The sequence below is a fragment of the Equus przewalskii genome, chromosome 24, assembly GCF_037783145.1.
Source record: "Equus przewalskii isolate Varuska chromosome 24, EquPr2, whole genome shotgun sequence".
NCBI lineage: Eukaryota > Metazoa > Chordata > Mammalia > Perissodactyla > Equidae > Equus > Equus przewalskii.
The window spans coordinates 17,082,204-17,102,365 of record NC_091854.1 but is presented as its reverse complement, the minus strand read 5'-3'; the positions used below and the strand labels follow the sequence as shown (position 1 = coordinate 17,102,365).

At 37.8% G+C, this 20,162-nt stretch overlaps 1 protein-coding gene across 10 annotated transcripts in view; it reads left to right on the top strand.

The window, feature by feature from the left end:
• The window catches only part of ADGRL2 (adhesion G protein-coupled receptor L2), a 594,788-nt gene that overhangs the window by 220,807 nt on the left and 353,819 nt on the right, over nucleotides 1-20,162 (top strand). For 5 of the 10 annotated variants that reach the window (XM_070592502.1, XM_070592494.1, XM_070592476.1 and 2 more), the window contains one exon: nucleotides 10,651-10,754. The exons of 3 other annotated variants lie outside the window; for them this stretch is intronic. The gene's annotated coding sequence lies outside the window, so the exon portion shown is untranslated. Of the gene's footprint in view, nucleotides 1-10,650; nucleotides 10,755-15,715; nucleotides 15,794-20,162 lie in introns of all 10 variants that reach the window. 2 more of the 10 variants (XM_070592496.1, XM_070592478.1) reach the window with 1 other exon arrangement.

Here is a 20,162-nt window from a genome sequence, read left to right as displayed (position 1 = left end):
CTATATAGTTTCACCTGTGTTCTCAGGAAGCAGCCTGTTCTTCACCCTCTGTTGTTTATATGTAATATTATGTAGTAGTAATATGTATCTTGTTTTCAGGTATATTGACAGTAGTCTCTTCTCTTAATTACTGCTTTACTGATCTACCACATTCACATTAGGTACTCTAAGTCGTATAAACTCTAGGATATAGGATAAAAGTCCTTTAATATTCTACTATGCATTCATTTAGTTGTCAAAAAAAGGTTTGAAAGAATTCTTAAGTGGGTACTTGAAGTCAATTCTAATAATCATCAAAAATAAATAACTGCTAACATTTATTTAGCAATGTTATCTTTCATTCATTATCTCATTGAATTCCTCACAAGAATTCTATGAAATAGGGATAATTATAGCCCCATTTTTGCAGATGAGAAAACTATATAACATGATTAAGCAATTTGCCCAAGGTCGTACATCTACCAAGTGGCAGATCTGGGGTTCAAACACAAGTTATATGATGTGGGAGCCCATCCTCTGATACATCATATTACTTATCTATGGCTGCATAACGTATTACCCTAAAAATCAGTGGCTTAAAACAGCAAACACTTATTATCCCATAGGTTCTGGGGGCAAGAATCCAAGAATGACTTAGCTGGCTGGTTCTGGCTCCAGGCCTCTCAGGAGGTCGTCTCAAATGTCAGCAGGAGATACAGTCACCTAAAGGCTTGGCTTGACTGGGGCTTGAGGGTATGCTTCTAAGATGGCACACTCACGTGGGTGTTGGGATGCCTCGGTTCCTCTTCAGCTGTTGGCAGATGCCTCAGTTCCTTGCCACATGGACCTTTCCAAAGAGCTGTTTGAGTGTCCTCTCAACATTGTAGCTGGTTCTTTCAAAACAAGACAGAAATCACAATGTCTTTCATGACCTAGATTCAGAAGTCACACTCCATAATTTCTGCAATATCCTAACGATTATACAAGTCAGCCCTATTCTGTGTAGGATGGGACTACACCAGTAAGTGGATATCAAGAAATAGACCATCTTGGAGCCTGACTACAGTATCCACTAAAGTATACTACTTCCCAAGGAGAGCTCTATATAGAATGTATTTCTATAAAACTTGGATATTCCAGGTTTTCATGTCTATACTTATAGATGTTGAACCAAAGAACAGCCTGCAAATGGAATTTCAACTGCTACTGATTTAGATCTCTAATGAAGAGGATATTATTTTTACTGGATAAGAATTTCCAGAAGAATATTCATATCATATGCAAATATAGGAAAAAAATTATATCCAAAGGGAGATGTTGAATTTTTTTTAGTGATCCATCATTTTGCTGTCACCCAAATTACCATTTTACTCTAACTCAAATTAACAAGCATTGTCTATGACAGATAAATAGTAAATATTTTCAGCTTTGCAGGCCATGCAGTCCATGTTGCAACTATTCAACCTTGCTGTTGGAGCATGAAAGCAGTCACAGGGAATATGTAAGTGAATAGACGTGGCTGTGTTCCAATAAAACTTTGTTTACAAAAACACATGGTGGGTCAGATTTGGCACACAGGGCATAGTCTATCAACCCTTAGTCAAAACAGTCTTTGGGTGGACTTTTGAACAATTATTACTTTGATTTAAGGTAAGTAAAATCACTGTAAATTTTTTGTGACAGAATTATATTAAGTAGTTTTGTCCTGGCCCATAAAATATTGTACCATTTTAGGAAAGTTGGCAGCATTGTCAAGATAGAAGAGATGAACTTCTGTAAAAACAGAGCATAATAGATAAGACAAACAATTCACACATCAAATCAGCACTCTAAAAATATCGAGTCATTCTAGAGTATAAACTGACTTAGGGGGGATGAAATTTGGATAATTCTTAATTCTGTTGATATCTGTCTGATGAATATTTCATATTTTTGGCTGACCTTGAATTGTCTAGACTTCATGCACTGTGCCCAGCATAGAATAGGCACTCACGAAATATTTGTTGAATGAATTAAACATCTTACCTCTTTACCTTTTCTATATCACACACTCCTCACCCCCAGGCCTTCACTGCCTTTTCTTGTCTCTTCAGTAATTTTGTCAGAGCAGATTATGAAATATGACGTTCACAGTTAGTTCTACTTTTAAGAAGTTATTCAACAAAAAGTAAACAAAAGGCAGATAAGAAGTAGCTATTGGAAGATAACTGAAGATATAAAGACTTAAAAACAACCTGGAAAATTATGGAATAGAATGAGCATTGACTTCAAATAGACCGGCTAACAGGAGCAATGAAGCATCAGACAATAGAGTAATTGGTAATGAATTTATTGGCCTCTGACAAAGCTATTAAAGACCAGTTCAATTTAGTCATTCTTACTTTCACTTCTGTTATTTTTACTTTGAGGCCAAGAATTATTTTTTTGAAACCTATATTCTAATGTGGTTATATCTATAGTTTAAAAGGATGTCTACTCCAGTGTCCATTCATTCAATCAAACAAATATTTATTGAGTACTTACAATGTGCTAAGCACTGTGCAAGTTCTCAGAGATACAGTGGAACGCAACACAGGGACCCCGCCCTTACTGTACTTGGAAGCTGACGGGGGATTCGGAAAAGCAGACAGGCATGGTAAAAATGAACAGCATCATAAGGTGTAAGTTCACATCCAGCTTAATGAACTGCATATTAAACAGGTGGATTAAGCTTTGTTATGCTGGTCCTAAAGACAATACCTATGGGGCACTTCAGCTATTTTGACTTTTCAAACCAAAAGCAACAATAACAAAATCATAAACACTAACACTGGAATACCCTATTTTATAACTGCATTATAGACGATGCAAATTATTAATAGAGTTTTGAGGGGAAAAAGGTTTATAGCCAAATTTTTTGTAAAATGCTGGGTTCAGCATAAACAGTTTTGTTTTGTTTTTTTCACTGCAGGACTTCTCAGTACCTATAATATGGTAATAAGCATTGTGGCTCACCCAGAGGGCAAATATGGTTTCGTGTCTTGAAATCTGTTTGATTATGGCATGCTTCTTTTAAGGAAGCGTCAGTTAGTATCTAGCAGGACCTGAATATTTCTTGGAACATAGTTTGAGAAAGACTACCACATACAATTTCACATGTTTTAAGCAAACCATGTTTATTATGTTCCAGGAGAGCTAATTCTTTAAGTGAAATATTAAATAAATCCTTTTGTTAGGCAGCAGAGTTGTTTTGCAAAGCTCTCTCATTTTGCATCTTTCAAATTCAGAATTTGCTTTGCTCTTTTTAAAAGAAATATTTGCCCAAGGTCCCATTAAGGACTATCAGATGTTGTTAATCCTCAGCTAAGCATGCGACAGTATTCAGGGGAGTCCAGCTTGTGGCAGAGGCCTCTATGGTCTCAGTCTGCAGAGGACAGCCAAAGGATGATTGGCACAAAGTGACATCTGGTTTCCCAATCGCCTCTCTACTGGCTGTATTGGTCCTGGCTCAGTCTTGCACAAAGCAGTTCTGGAAGACAGGACGGCACCATCTTAGTGCGTGTGTGTGAAGGAGAGTTTCTTTTTAGATAGAATTTGACTTATACAGTATTTGCTTTCAAATCAGGCACCTTCTATTTGAGTTTCTCATATTATCGGGTGCTCTCTCAAATACTTCTTTTGAACAATAAAGTGCTGTTTGGAGAAGACACATAGTCTTAAAGAAACTGAATAGTTTTTGAATTGTTAGAGATGTCTCAAACCGAATTTGTAAAAATAGCAGACAAGGAAAGTTAACATAGACAATAATTATTTCTGAGGCGTCTCGCTTCATAAGTGCGAGTGTTAGATAATGTTGTAAACAAACCTTTCTTCAGATCACTTCAAAAAGCAACATAGTGAGTTGTTACAAAGTGGGGATCAAACAGATACCTACAAAATGAACTATTTTAAAAGTTATAAGCACTTTTGAAAGAAGCCCATGGGAATCCCTACAGGCTTAAGCAGGGAAATCATCTAACCGGTAGTGAATACTTACAGAAGGGGGGTCGGGGTATGAAAATGAAAATGGTTTAAGATCAAGAAGGAAGGACAATCAGAGATTGGTGACTGACCAAACGAAGCACCTGCTTTCCGGAAATTAAAATCATGTATTAGGCAGCTCTGACTTAATTGCCAAATGGGGTGAAGCCCAGTCTCTAATGTAAAAGGGTCCCAAATTATAATTGGGCATCATGGATTAAAATTCAATACCTGAAAATTTCCTCTGAAATGAATAGGCAACTGGGACAGACTGCAGAGCCCAGTACAATATGCTTCCCACAGCTGACACTGGCAGGTCACTTTATTTGGCACCAAATAAAGTTCCCAAGTGGTCTTTAAGAGCATTCAGCTGCCGAGTGCTTGTTTCATTCATCCCTTATTGTGCTGCCCGTAGCAGATCCAAAGAAGGAGCATGAATCAGCTCTGCTGATGAAATTTTCTCAGGCTGAGCGAGGGAGATGCAACTGGACTGACTTCACCCCTTTAGTGACACCCTGAATGGTAATGGCTTTCACGCAATGTCGTTCAACAGGAAATTTAGGGAAAGGAAGGATAAAAATGAACAATGGAATACTTCCAAACAGATACTGTTTAGAAGAAAAATATTTTTAACGAGAAACATTATGTATTTTGTCATTACCATATAAATGAGAAAATTGTCAAATAAGGCTGCGGTCCCCCTTTGTGTACCCCCAGACACAAAGTGGAGGCTCAAAGTAGACCCTCAGATTTCCTACGCGAAGCATAAAACTACAGCGCTATATTTAGCTCTCTTTAGTTGCTTCTTTTTAAGGTATCCAGAGGAATAAAAGTCAATCCGTTCAATATCTTTTGTTTTAGATGTGCTAATTTCAGAGCGTATGCTCAATATCGGAGTGTGTTTCCTTGTTTCTGTCAATTCTAGTAAAATTTTCTAATCCTAAAATAATATTTCGTGTCCTCCCCCATGCCGGTTTAGGAACTGCAGGAGCTGGAGCAATCTTACTGAGGTCGTGAACCTGTCTGATGAACTTCAGATGAATGGAAAATGTTCTTCCGAGCTTAACAGGCCTTATTAATGTGCAATTCCAGTACAGATTTTTTTATTTAAATTCACGGAAAGGTTAAAAGGCAGTAGTTTTTATTATTGTTTTGCCTTTGGTTTAGGACAAATTCTGCATGCATCTACAACAGAAGACGTCTGCTAATTATTTCATATAAATCACTGTTAGCGGCAGTATCCAATAGTGTTACTATCACTGAATTGTTAAGAGTCTTACATTTCCATTAGAATTAGGAGCAAGGGCTAATTATTTTAGTTAAAGCTAAATTTGATCTAAACGGGAAGCACATTTGGCATTCAGTCTAGAAACCTACGGCTGTAATAAAAAACTGCTTGTAAATGCAGAGACTGGAAAATGTATACAGACTCTTCGGTTTTCCATTTTTAGGAGAACTTGCTGTAGTTACAGTGGGATCATTAACATAAGTATAGTAATATAAAATAATTAATATAAGATGTTCTGTTCTCCTGTTTATGGCCAAATTTTGCAGGATAAAGTGAATTAATTTGCCCAAATAAATTGGTATGCAAGTATCTAAATGCTTCTCTAAATTGAATTTCTTTTAATTTTTTATTATGGAATATTGCAAATTTATACTAAAGTAAACAGAATGGTATAAGAAACCCCCCTATACCCACTATCCAAATTCAATGAGTATCAACACATTATCTTGTTTCATCTATACCCCAATCCTCTCCTCCATCACACTTTTCCTCTTGAGCAGACTAAGTGTAGGAGCCAAATTGTATGGGATTTTTAAATTAGTAGAACTTATTTTAAAAACTGGCACATTCTCAGGGTCAAGCATTTTACTTAAGAAGCATTTTTTTCCCAGTTAACCCAGGAGAAGAGTGGCGCACTATACTCACAATATGAAATGACAGATGAGGTGGATATTTGGTAAAATCATACTTCACATACCAGAAATTCAGTGATCTGGGTTTTCATTTTCTGTGCGTTTCCTGGGTAATTGATACGGTTCTTTTTCACCAGTGGAATCTCTAGTCTTCCAAGTCTACCACTCCTCTAAACCTCTCAGCCTTTCTTTCTTTCTCTCCTTATTTATTTTTGCCTCTTATAAATCATAGATAATAATAGTTCCCACATCATAGCTTGTTAGATTTTAATGACAGCCTCCAAGGACAGGTGTCAGTTAAATGAAACCTATAATTAAAATTTGTGCTATTCTAAAATTGGGTTACTTGGCAATCCTCCAGTCAGAGACTAACCCCATTCAGATGATAGGCGTGTAGTAGTCATCCGGGCTACAAAGTGTGCGGCAGATTCAATGGAGGCCAGAGTTTGCAAAGTGCCAAAACTATGATGGAATGCTTTGGTTCAGCACACCCACATTTCAGGTGTTTCTACTTGGCACCTGAGTAAGTGGTCTGTACCTTGGGACTTTAGCAACTAGTGTTCTTGTTCTTGATTAACTCCACAATTTGGGTGAAGGCTATATGTGTTTCACCAAGCAATTAATTTAGGTATGTGCATATATATGCGATTATCATACTTATGTACTAAGTATGATATTATCAAATTCTTTAACCTCCGGCACTTCCTCACTAAGAAGTAGGGAGGCATGGTCTCAGTTCCAGTCCCAGTGTTGAACATGTACATCATCTTGGACTCCATGCTAGTCCTATCAGACGTGGTTATCGTTTTCCTACAAGAAATACCTCTTGAAGGATCCTAGCTTGCAGAACCTCCTGAGACTCCTTTGGCATTTACTCAAGAGCAAGCTCTCTGACTTTGTTACTGTTCCTATAAATTCTGCTCTGGGAACTCTTCAACCTTTCATTGATTTCTATATCTTTGGACTTGTCATTTCCGCCCTGCAACACTCTACCGAGGGAGAAACACATAATCACTATTAAGTTGGAAACGTCATGATCTTTTCATCTGTAGCCCTCAACTATTGACACCCTTCATGAATTTGTGCTGGGCTCTCGTTCTCTTGGCCCCACTAACCACCGAGAGGCATTCCCTTCTACTCTTGGACTCCTGGGTCTTCAACCTGCATGTTACACATGGTCCTCGGATAAGAGTTTCCCTTGCCTGTACAGTGTCTTTCAGACCGTATGACTTTATTGGTAAGTCTTCTCTATGTTCTCACCAGGCTCCTTGGAGATACACTGGCTGGTAGACACATCAACCAGACCCAGCTCTGTTTTGTAGCTGAGTCTTGAGTCTCGATGATGGCTCTGGCTTGTCTTAACTCTTAAGCCTGCGTCTCTGCAAATCAGCAGTCAGACTAGGACACTTTCTTTTCCTCGACCAGGTGTCACTTGCAGGATTATTCTGTTAGGAAATTAACCCCTTCTCTAAGCTCATTTATCCAATTTTCCATTTCAAATCTTTCCCTTCTCCTATAGCTTCCAGGCACAGGGGAAAAAAAAATCAAGTTGCTATTATTCGACCAGAAACATCTTTATTTTTAAATTATTTAAATATTCAATCTTTCCACCTTACTGTGTATGGGTTTCCCTCTAACAAATGCACTATACAAAGATTTGGGTGTATGTTTTATTTGATTTTCTTTTGGATAAAATCTAGATTTTTTTTAAATCAGTAAGAAAAGGCGCAAACCATTAGGAAAGCATTCAGGGTAGATTAATTGCTTATCAAGTTTTCATTCTCTCTTCAAACCATATTGAACCACTTGTTTTACATGAATTCCAAAGGCTGGTGCTAGCTTTCACTTCAGGAAATAAATGACACAGGGTATTATATTTTAAGGACCATTAAAACCTTGAAATTGCACAGTGACTTAAAAAACAACAAGTTATTTAGCCTGGATAGCTTTGTAATGGTTATACAATGGGGAAATTCATTGTTAAATGACTCTCCCACTCTAACTTCACATATAATGCTTGGCAGGAAGAGGGAGAAATAAGACAAGCATCCGGTACACAAGGTGTAATGTAAATGGTGCAGGAACACTATGGGTCTGTGTACCAAGTGGATTGGAGAGAATGCACTAAATCTTTCTCGGAATCCTGTGCTCATTGACCCACAGCTGGTGACTGCTATTTTTGCCTGGTCTAACAAGGCTAGTTCATTGCTATGGTCATAATTCCGAACTTCTATATTCTGTTACAGAAGTTGCTCTTATCTATAGGTTAATATGTTTGAGATAAATAAGAGAAGGTATCTGTCATATCATTCATGAATCTTTGCTAATATAAATAAGTTTGGATTTATATCAAGTGGCATTTGAATGCGGTCCTTCTGTTGTCTAATTTATCACCTTTCGAACATTTTCTTTAACACCTCCATTAGAACGTCTGTGAAGGCAATGAAACCTAGCTACCAAACTAAAGGCAGAATGCAACAAGTTCTAAAACAACAAGAACGATAACACAAAGAATTCTTTTGAGCAAAACGACAAACTAACAACAACAATAAACAAAAAGCAAACCCCACCTGTTTTTACGATGAAAAGCAAACAGCATTTGATTCAGTAAAGAAGCAATAATTGCTTAACTAGCCAAAGAGATACAGCTCATTATTTTTCTATTACTCATTTATGTAGTTTTCCCCCCTGAAGCACACGCATAATTCGGGTCTTTAAAAATATGATTTACATATGGCACTTGAGGAGCAAAATTTTGGAAAATCATAAAGTGTTCTTTCCTGTAAAAGCAATGTCCTTTCTTGTTAATGCTGAGGATGCTTTTCCCAAAGCTCTCCTTTTCTGCGCAAGACAGTGTAGCCACTAATGAGGAGAATACGGCAAGTACCTCTGTTGAATGTTTTCCTTTGTTTATCTACAGAGAGTTCATTCTGCAATAGGAAGAATCCCTTAGTATGGATGAGTCTAAAAGTGCTCAAATTCTGCCAAGAGCAAAGTTATAAAGCTTTGTGTACCCACAGTTTAAATTAATCTAAATAAGGCCAAAGGAACTCTATCATCTCAAACAACATCAACCACATTGCTTCCATTGTCTCTGTTTACAAAATACATTCTGGCTTATTTCCATGGATCCCGTTTCCAGTTACAGGCTCTCTGGTTGGCAATACTAGAAGATGTGCATGTATAGTGACAAACTCCGACACTGGCACTTGCCGTTTATTAAAGGTATATGATGTTTTTCAGCCTGTTTGGAGTTTCCAGAGTAGTTCCAGATAGTGGCAATCAGTCCTTGAAAACGACTCTACGTCCAATAGTAAAGAGCACTTTCAGATGGATTTTTTTAAAAGAGAGCATTAATTCAGAATATAAATTAAGAAAATAATGTTTAATGGTGAAAAAGTACAAACTTACCCACACATTTTGGTTTCATGTATAAAACATAAATAGCATATGAACTCTGCCTTGTGTCCTCAGAGAGAGCTGCAGCTTTTTTTTTCCTTCTGAAGAGTGTTCAAAATATGCTATTTTAAACACAATAATTCATAAATAAAATACAGTGCTTGCCAAAATTATTTTTTCACCCGTATACGTAGGGCCTTTAGGCACTGTTCTGAACTCTGATTTTCTCCTGAGATACAATTTAAGAGCTTAAAAAATGTCTTTAAAAGACTTCCTGTGAAATATGCAGGCTTTTTTTTTTTTTAAATTTGTGTTTCTATATGGCCAAATTGCTCTGTTGTTATAAATACTGTATGTAAAATTACCAGATTGCCTGGCATTCCATTTTTACAGGGGATACTGCATCATTAAGCATTGAAAGAATATAATATAACTATTCAAACTGCTTAAAATATTTTGTAACCATAAATTATTATCCAAAAATATTTTTCAAGTAGATAAAAAGAGTTGTCAATTCTGCATAGTGAATGCCTCATAAGGGGCTCGTTTGTGGTTGAAAACTGAATAAAAGCAGTAAATTAAGACCAGACTTAACCATAGAGAAACTGTAATCCACTGCAGATTTCCTTGGTGAATGAAGTATTGTTATGTGGATTTATCCTTCTTGCTTGTGCAGTTAACCAGTCACATCTGTGGCCAAAGCGCTGTCTGTGCTCACAGACAACGCGGGTTCACTAACCCCAAGGAGGTAAGCCCACGCTGGTTTACATTGTATTGATAAGTGCAAAATAAACTTCACAACTGTTTCACAGGGGCTGCCTGTGAAAGGGCAGATAGGATATTGAAACTGAACTATTGTTAAGGGTGGAGAGGAGTGTCACAGAAGGAGCAGGCTCTTGAGAAACTGCAGGCGACATTGGGTGTTTGGTTTTCTAATAGGCATGATGTTAGCAAGGGGGGCTGTGATGAAGCCCTGTGGAAGGTGGTGTGAAAGAAGGACAGGAGCATCTGGGGTTTCCGAACGCAGTCAGAGCTGAGGACGGACGGAAATATGGTATATGTTAAAGAGCATCACTCATCATAAATATTCAATTTCAAGAATTTAAATAGTTTACAGACATAGAAGCCCTTGATGATTATTTTATCCAGCATTGTTGATTTTCCTCTGTTGTTCATCGGCAGCCGCCATAATTAATGAATAAGACCCTGGAAGGCTTGACAATGAGTCGCTTTAGTCTTAAGTCTGTGGATTTTTCTTTGTGATTACATGCCATAAAATAACTGATTTGCCTTTTTGTAAATGAAATGAAAGGGAGGCAAATAAGTCATATCTCTGATTTTTTTTTCTTTTAGAGCCTAATGTTTCCAAACAACATCACTTTTGATTTCTCTGATGAAGGCTTATGGCTACCCCTCATGCTTTACAAAATATACCAAGTCAAAGCCGAAAAGAAACCGTAAGTGAACATTATTTCAAGACAGTTATTTTTCATTATTTTGGAAAAATTTATCAGATTTCCCTGTAATTCATTGCAATATGTTCACTTTGTGAGTGATATGGGAAAAGAATAGAAAAAGAGAACATACAAGTGAAAAATGCCTTTCTTTTTCTATGGAGGGTTGAGATTTAAAAGTTGTAAGAGTCCCACACCTTTCTACAAGAGTATTTTTACAAGCAAGGTCAGCTTTGCAAGAAAAGAGTTTATTCTTGAACATAAGCAGGCATTTGTACATTATTGGTACAGTAAAATGTGTGTAAAGTATAGATATACTGGCCTGTTCCAGTATTTGAATCCTTCAGATCAAGAAATTTTTCTTGGAATTTTTCAAACTTGGAGTATTGCTTTTCCCTAAGATGGAAGATATTTAAGCTAATGAAACCTATTTCAGATTCAGCAGCTCCACTAAAGTGTAAATAGGTTATCTGCTCACGAAAAAGCCTTCGCGACTTGCAGCAATGTGGGTCTCCTAACATGAGTAAAGAGATCCCAGAAAACATCAGTTCTTCCAAATATGTGCTAGATTGGATTTGATTCCTGAAGAAGAAAGTTTGTAATTACCATCTCTACTTAATTAAAGAAAACCACAACTTGATTATACCCATTACACCTTTACAAAGGTGTCTGTTTCTGAGGAAAGCACAATCTGAAAATCTCTATCATTACATGAAGTATCTATATATTCCATCAAAACTTCTGGAGTTCCACAAGCTTTTTCTTCCAGTTGGTGAAAAGGGGTACCATGCTGATTGCAGGTAGGTTTAGTTCAAATTGCCTGTAAATATTGTATAAGCACCTGCACCTAAAGACAATGTTTTTCTTATAATTTAAATCCCACCCCCACACTCCCACAGTACACACACACACTCCTTGTAAATTAAGGGGAGGAAACTTCAGTAGAAACTGCTATTAGCAATAAATTACTCTTTGGTGCTTTGCAGTTATATTTTCTAAAACGGTTTCAGATTGATCAAAATAACAATTTACTGTTACATTTTTCTGTGACTTCTGTGTACTGCAACAATTTAATAAAGTAATAGAACTTCCCCTTAAAAGAACAAGTGCTCATTATCACTTGTAATTCCATGTTGTGTGGTGCGTCCAGTGTTGTGAAAAGGTTATGGATCTACTCACTGTAACATCAAAAGTGTAAAGGTGATGGGTGAGATTCCCTTTGTTGCAAGTGCCGAGAAATAATCATTTAAAGGTCAGTTGCACTCAAAAAAAGAACATTTGTTTAATAAGTAACTCATTTTAGGATATGCTGCACTTTTAAAGGTTACAGAGTAGACCAATTTGCCAGTGATGTCAGCAAAAAGTACTATTAAAGTCATTGGTCCTATTAAAACAATCCTTCATAAAACTCAGATTGTATGCCTTCTCACACAGCCCAGCACACATCAAAACAGCGTGCAAACCGTTTATAGGGTGACTTAAGGAGACATTGCCTTGTGCACATTACCTGAAGTGTTCAGCTCCTCTTAAAAGCAACAGTGGAGTGTTAGGCAGGAAAATATGTTAGTACACACCCACATACACACCATCCCACAGCTGATTCATTCTATTTTGCTTCATTCTTTCAGTTTTACTAATTTCTAAGAACATACCCATGTGTCTTAGGTTATACGATTTCTCACTGGATGGTACACCAACAACTGTTGTGCTAGAAACTCTTTCATAAATGAACTAATTATTGATTCAGCTATCTATATAGACGAACAACTATTTTTTTCTGTTCTTTGCTATTCTAAGACAAACTTCCCTCCACTGCTCTTCCCCCAAAAAGCCAAAGAGAATTTGGTTTGGCAATAAAATGGAATACTAATTTGATATACAGACCAAAGAGAAGTAACGATAATTGTAATATAAGCAAACATTTTTTAATACCAGAAGGGGTTTTTTCCCCAAGATCTGAATAAAGGTGGTGGTTTATTTAATATAACTTTGTATTATTAAAAAATGTGTCTTTGGGGAACTGATGCTCAACACATAAAAGTTCTTTTGTTGTTTTTACATTTAGCATTCTGGAAGCAGTGTTTTAAACTGGCAATAATTTTTTCTAGAAGGTTAGCTCTTGGCTTGAGATGAGTAAATAAATGGAATAACTTCAAGAGAAACCTCTGCAGAAAGCAGGCCCTCTGAAAACTTGATTGTTTAAGATTTGCATTTACTTTTTCACTCTTTACAAAGGTTGCAAAGCTTCCCAGTTGCGACATTTGGTTGGTGATAAACAGTGAATTCTCAGATTTTTATAAGGAGTTGACTTTTAACACACACTGAATAAGAAATTTAATTACAGGTTAAAACAATACATTTTCATGCAAACTTCTAAGATTCATTATTTAGATTAAAGGAACTAGAAAGCTTATAACTCTTACCCTATGGTAAAGTAAGAACCGTCTGTATGGACACAAGATATGTGCAATTAGAAGAAAATACGACACTCTTATTTCAAGCAATTTAGCTAAGAATCAAGTTATTCCCTTAATTTGCCTTGCTTTTCATTTGAAAGAGGCAAAATCTATTTCCTGGGCAATTTTGCAGAGCAAAGATATTAATACTTTGGGGTTTAATTGTATCCTGTGTTTAAATACACTGTGGGTGAAACCCCAGACCTCTGCTTAATTGCTGTGAGAAACTAGCCTGATTTCTCTGAGATTAGGCACACGCTTATGTATACTTTGACCTAAGAGTGCCTCCTTCGGAATTAATCTTCTAAGGTAGAGAGATTTGCTTTTCTATGTGCAGCAGGGCCATTCGTGACAAACGGGGCCTAATAAACTAACCTCACCCCCCACACCTCGCTTTTGCTGTCAACGTTTTTCTTCATCTATTCATTTCACACATCTCTTGTCTGGTGGCTTATTAGCAAAACCCTAAACTGGGCAAGAGGAATAATTTTAATGGTATTTTTTCAATTAGAGGACTTTGAACTTTAAATCAAAATACTTCAGAAATAAAACTGTAAAGAAAACTTTCATTTTTGCTAATGAAACAAATTGTTCTAAAGCAACCCCATTTAAGTAAATACTGTGGCCCTGTGAAAAGACAAACAATTCATATTTACTTAAAATTTTGTTCTGCAGCTGTATTTTGTTGAATTCATCTAATGTATGAAAGCACTTTTTCTTTCCCATCAGCTACATCAGAATTGTTTTTATAAGATGTAACAGAATGTTCTGGTTTTTAAATATTTATATTAATCAAAGTTAGGGCTGTTTATATTTTTTGGCAATAGAGCTTTTCTTTAAAAGTGATGCACTTCCATTTAACTAAACAAAAGTGTTGAAATGGCTTGTCATATCAACCTCAACATAGAACAGTTGGTAATAGAAGTTTTGAAGACAGGAAGAAAGGGCAGCTAGTTTCTCAGCTTCAGGTTAAATACGGATTACCAAAATATGCAATATTGGTAATTTCCAAGATTCTGCTGAGGAAATGTCATTCGTTGCCGCCTATAAACTATAGAGTTACCTGGTTGAAAGGTTTGCATTCAAGTTTCTTGTTCTGTTTTCTTGGGGCATTGGTAAGTCAAGACTAAAAGCTGGCTAAAAAATGACAAACTGCTAAAACTGGGGGGTTACTAAATCATTTAATTCATGGAAAACATGCTCTAATATTTTATATATTTCTAAACAATCTTAGTAATGAAAAAAAAACACCTTCGTGTTACTTACCTGCAATCTTCTATATTTGTGAGCAAAAATAGCTCAAACTAAAGCTTTTTTGAGGTCAAACCTCCAGCTGTTGTTATTACCATAAGCTTTGGGTGGCTAATAAGGAACATTGTGGTCTATCCAGACTTTCATAAGGGAAATGGAATCTTCACTAAAGACATTTAAAGAGCAAGCCAACCTTGATGAAATTCATTCATAATTAAACATAATTCTTTCGTAGTTTGAACAATCCCAAACATTCTGGAAGCTTAATAAGAAGCAGCTTGGAGTAGATCAGTCCATTGGGAATTGTGTTGTTGTTGTTGTTTTCATTTGTTAGTTCAAATTGTACTGATTCACTTCTGTGAGAAATCATCCTAAACAGGAAGAGTGGGACCAGAGCATGCTGGCCCTAACATGGAAGCTATAAATGCTTTGCTTTCAGGGAATGGTAAGCACCTATCAAACAAACAGGAAGTATTATTATGCATTGCAGGCAGAAAGGCTAAAGGTCTCCTGTTCGAACTTTTGGCCCTTCCTGAATCCCTGATCCTTCGTTATTTTGTTGAACTCGATGTAAGTCTTGACCAGTAGCTGACTCTGAGAAAACACTTCCTGACATCATTTTCAAAGGTGATGTGGGATTATTATGCCCGCCTTTTCATTTGGGGTTGAGGATGTAAAATCCGACAGTGGTTCCTGGTTAATACTTCAGACGGTCTTCTAATTGCCAGGTCAGGCTAATTCGTTCCTTTGGCCTTTAGCTTTACTGCTTCATTTTCAAACATTGGTTAAAATAATCAATGCGCGTGCACACACATACACTCACCAACACACAAACATTTAAAGGGGCAAAAATATGCTATCGCAGAACAGGCAGAAGAGTCTTTTTAATTACCTCATTCATAATATAAAGTGGTGAGGGGAGAGCAAAAGAGGTCAGGGTATAATAAATATAAAATTCAAATCTCTAAACTAATTTCCTTTTTTTATTGTACCAGCTAAAGCCAGTGAAATAAACATGTATACCATTATGTCACACCATTATGGATTATTATTAATATCTTGTTTCCAATTTTATGCAATTTTGGAATAATCCAAATCTATGCATTCGCCTGGGTAGGGGGTTTTGCTCGAGGTAATTGACATTATATAGTCCAAAGCACAGAAAGAAGAAAACATATCTATAATCTTTACCCATTTCCAAACAGAGGGGGATAATCGGACCAATTCTTCTATTGTGTGCCCTCCCTTTTCATGCAGGGTTTCCTTTGAAGTCAGAGGGAGCTGGAGGAGCCGGGGCTGAGAATGTGGCTGGAGGAAAAGAATGAATATTATCAGGTCAGATTCTCATAACCAGGTTTTATGCCACATTAACCATTGAATTTCCTATAATGCAAAGCCTTTTATGATCATTTTTACCTTCTGGTTTATTCCAAGCTCACTAATACAATTTCTAATAATATACTGGGGGTTTTTCTTAAGTATATTTATTTGAAAAGCTAGATCCACAACCCAGGCCCTCAAAAATATAAAGAAACAATTTTTTTAAAGAAAACGCTGATAACTGAAAAAACATCATTTTCTGATTATTTGGAAGTCTAGATGAATTAAAAACACTGGCCAATTAAACTGGCTTCGGAGTGACTACAAGGCAGAGAAGGTATGAAGTGGATGGGGGGCTTGGCACTTGGAAAGCAGTTTTCTCCGTTCTCCCTTGCTTGTTACCACCTTCAAGGAGAGATGTAATGTACACTTGCATTTGTGTTGCCTAGCTAAATTTCAGGTTTGCTATTGCCATTTGGAAGTTTATTTCTTAGCCCCTGTTTTTTACAAATGACAGGGAGCATGAACTTGCGTAAATGCACAGGAGGTAACCGTATATAAACCCAGATAATGATGGCCTGAAGGTGTGGTCAGTCATTTGATTTAGGTGAACAGACAGTTGTGCAAAGACTCGCTTCAGTATCCATATCTCCAACCAGAGGAAAAGGATTGAAGGCAGGGACTAGAATAGAACTGACCCACTTGTCAGGCTGAGAAGCTGTCTAAGAACCAGCCGAGTTCTTCATTCCGTTAGTGTATATTTTTAAGAATACTGTGCTAAGCTATGTGATAATTATTACAGCTACAAAAACAAATCACATGGCCCTTGAAAAACTCAAATTCACGTGGAAGAGAAAGACATGTAAATAAACAATCACAAAAAAATTATGACAAACATCGTAACACAGGCATCTACTATGTGCAATAAGAGCAGAGAGAAGGGAGTTATTAATTCTGTCTGGAGGTTGGAAAGAAGTGCTCAGATGGTCAATAAGAGTTTCACAGAAAAGTTGATAAACAAGCTGTGTTTTAAAGCATAAGCAGAGATTCACAAACAGAAGAGGAAGGAGGGGCCATCCCAAGCAGAAGGAATAGCACGGACTCAAATCAGAGCATGTCTTATTCAGGGAATAAGAAGTTGTTGAGTCTGACTGTAGTGCATGGCTTCCAGGCTGGATGGTATGGGGAAGAGTCTACCAGAATTTGGTTCCAAATTGCAGCCCAACAAACAAAGCCTTGTATGCTACGCTAAAGAGTTGAGACTTCATCCAGGAAACAGCAGAAAGTCCCCAAAGTGTGTAAGCAAGGGAGGAACATGAATTGAATTTTGTTTTAAAAGATAGTTAGCATCAGCAGAGAGGACGCCTTGGAGAGTAACAAGAGTAGAATAATGGTCATCAGATATAGTAAAGTTGAGAATTGAAAATGAATGAGAGACTTTGCTATGGTAATAAATTAAAGAGAGATGGTAAGAGGTAAAATTTTTTTAAAAATTGACAACGTCAATCTATACAATTTCTCATGTGTGCACTATCAGGTTTGGATCAGAGTGATATGGGTGGAAAAAAGATTTTTCCAACATAATTAATAGAAGCAGATGGTGTCTTAAGTCGGAATTCCTAGAAGTGGGGCCCAAGATGGAAATTCTCCTGAAAATGATTTATTAAGGGAGCTCTCTCAGGAGAATGAGAGCAAGAGAAGCAGAAGAGGCAGAAGAAGAAAGCTAAGCAGGGTGTGGTCTCAGCTGAAAACTGGCTTTAGCTTAGTCCCTTGGGTGGGGGAGGGGCTCTGGAACATGAATTGCACCCCAGGGTTAACTCTTCTGATCCCCAGGGAAGGTGATTCTCAGCTGAGTTGGCACTGTTCAACAGAGGGTTAAACTTTGGGAAGGGTGCAGACATGAGCTGTTAGCGTCCAAATACTCAGAGCAGCTGTGGGTGAAGAAGCACCATCACCAAGTACTGTAGTCCCCCCCTTGCACTGCTCAGACCCACCTGCTTCTTACATTAAGTTTCCTCCTTCCAGGAACAGTCACTTCAGGATACTGGTTGATCACATTATCCTGGCTAATGTATGAGAGAAAAGTTAGCAGGAGAAACTGCAGCTTCCTGTGCTACAGTTTTTCCCAAGGCCATGACACAGTTATCATCTCCCTCCTTTATCAAACTTCTAGATGCTCCTCCTCATGGGCTAGTACACCTGCAGTTCGAAGCAGATTGCCTTGAGGGGTAAAACAAATTATCATCTTTAAGGCTTCTGAGCATCTGGTTACCAAGCCCTAACCAGGTTGTTGTTGCTGCACTGCCATTACAGTTAAACAAGGCATGGGAATACCAAAATATGTCCCAATGGATCTCCTGAGTGACAAATGCATTGCTCCATGCCTTGAATATCTGGCATCACGGCTGCCTCTTCGTGATAAGCATGTCAGTTTCCCTGCCAATATAGTAACTTTTTTGTGCCATCTAGTTTACCATGACAAGGATCCCAACGGAATCTGGCAACAGCCACAGCTTTAAGTGTACTGAGACTCTTGCTGTATCCCCTGGTGGTAGTTTCCCTTCATTGGGACCCAGGACCTCTAGACTCACAAATCCTGAAGTCAGAGGGATGGGTCACTGGGAGTGATGATGAGTGAAGTCCATCTTATGTCATCTTATGTCCATTCTTTGATTCCTGGACTCACCTATTCTACCTGTTGGGGACAGAGCACCATAAAACATCCGTTAGTTTAAAGTGTACACTATAGTCTGAAAGGTGATACCCATCCTCGCAGGGTGTCATCTTCAAGCTGATGCCTTAGTTGTGCCACAGTGTGGTAGGACCAGTGAATCACATGGTTCTGTGCCCACTGCCATAACTCCTTTATCATGAAGTGAGTTCCTTATCCCAATTAACATGATGTGACTCATATGGTGCACAACTATAATGCCCTGCAGAATGTCCGGACAGTCCTGGTCCTTTCAGTTTATATTTTGACTGAGCTGGAGAATTAACACAACACTGAGACAAGACCATGGCCACTGTTTATCCGTATGAATATAAGCTGTTTCTTGATCCTCCTTCTTGATGGGTATTGAAAAAGCACATTTGCCAGAACAATAACTACTTACCTTGTATCTAGTTAACTTGCCCTAGTGCATATGTTACATACAGCATAGCAGCTGCATTGAAACTACAACTTGGTTAAGTTGGCAGTAGTCCACATGATTCATCTAGTTTGGGTATCATCTAGACTGTTGAGTTACATAGGGATAAGATGGGGATCCTCAACTCTGCATCCTTTAAATCTCTGAGAGTGATACTAATCTGTGCAATTTCCCTCAGGATGTGATCGTTGATTTTGGTTTACTAACTTAGTGGAGGAGATAGTTTCAAGGACTTCCACTTGACCTTTGTTAATACAAATCAAATCAAGGAAAGAATGGTAGAATCCTACCAACTCCTAATAGGTCCTTTCCAATAACACATTCAAGGAATAGCTAAATGACCACGAGGTGGGTGTGTGGACCCAGTAGAGCTACCATGAAATGAATCTGGGTCAGGACTCCATTTACTTGCCAATGTTCATATATATGCCTACTCTAACAGGGGACCCATGATAGTGCTATCAGCATCAACTCATACCTTGTATCTAACAGTCCCAGAAAGATCTGAGTATCCCTTTCTCCCCAGTGTACAGTTTCCTGAGTAAATAGCTCTTGTCCTTTTGGGGAAGGACTGGAGAATCCCACACTTGGCATAATGTTGCCATTCCTTTCTCATGGGACCCAGCATCTCCTTCAGTCAGTGGCTCTAGGTCTACGGACTGGCTCAGGTCTGAAGACAGAGCAAGAGATGCAGACTTTCCATTGAGTTACTTGACCTCATAGTTTTGCTCATCTATTTTTATCTCTTTTGATTATATACACAAATAATACCCTTGTAGACTGCCCATCTGTCTTGCCCTTACACGAGGTGCCATTTCCTTAGATACTTTGGGATGGCCTCCACCCCTACCTACAAAACAGACATTCCAACCTCGCTTCCCTTTGTAATGATTGCATCAACTTCGCTTCTGACAGTTAAGTGCTGCTCTGTATACCCTCTATCAATCTGGAATTTTACCATCCTCATTGCCCCACTGTACCCCAGTCCTGTAACAGCATCACGCACTATCCCTGGCCTAAAAGGGACTTATGCTTCTCCACTGTTAGAGTCCCCCTTATCAGAAGATTCCTCAACATACTTATAAATACAATGCTCCAAGCCCTCCTGAGGAACAAAATCAAATATGAATTTTTCAGTCTTATATAATGGGCCCATTTCTGTACACCCATTTTTTTCATCTGTTTTTTCCTTCCTCCACAATATATTGCTTAGAGTGCTGGGATCCCTACTTCAT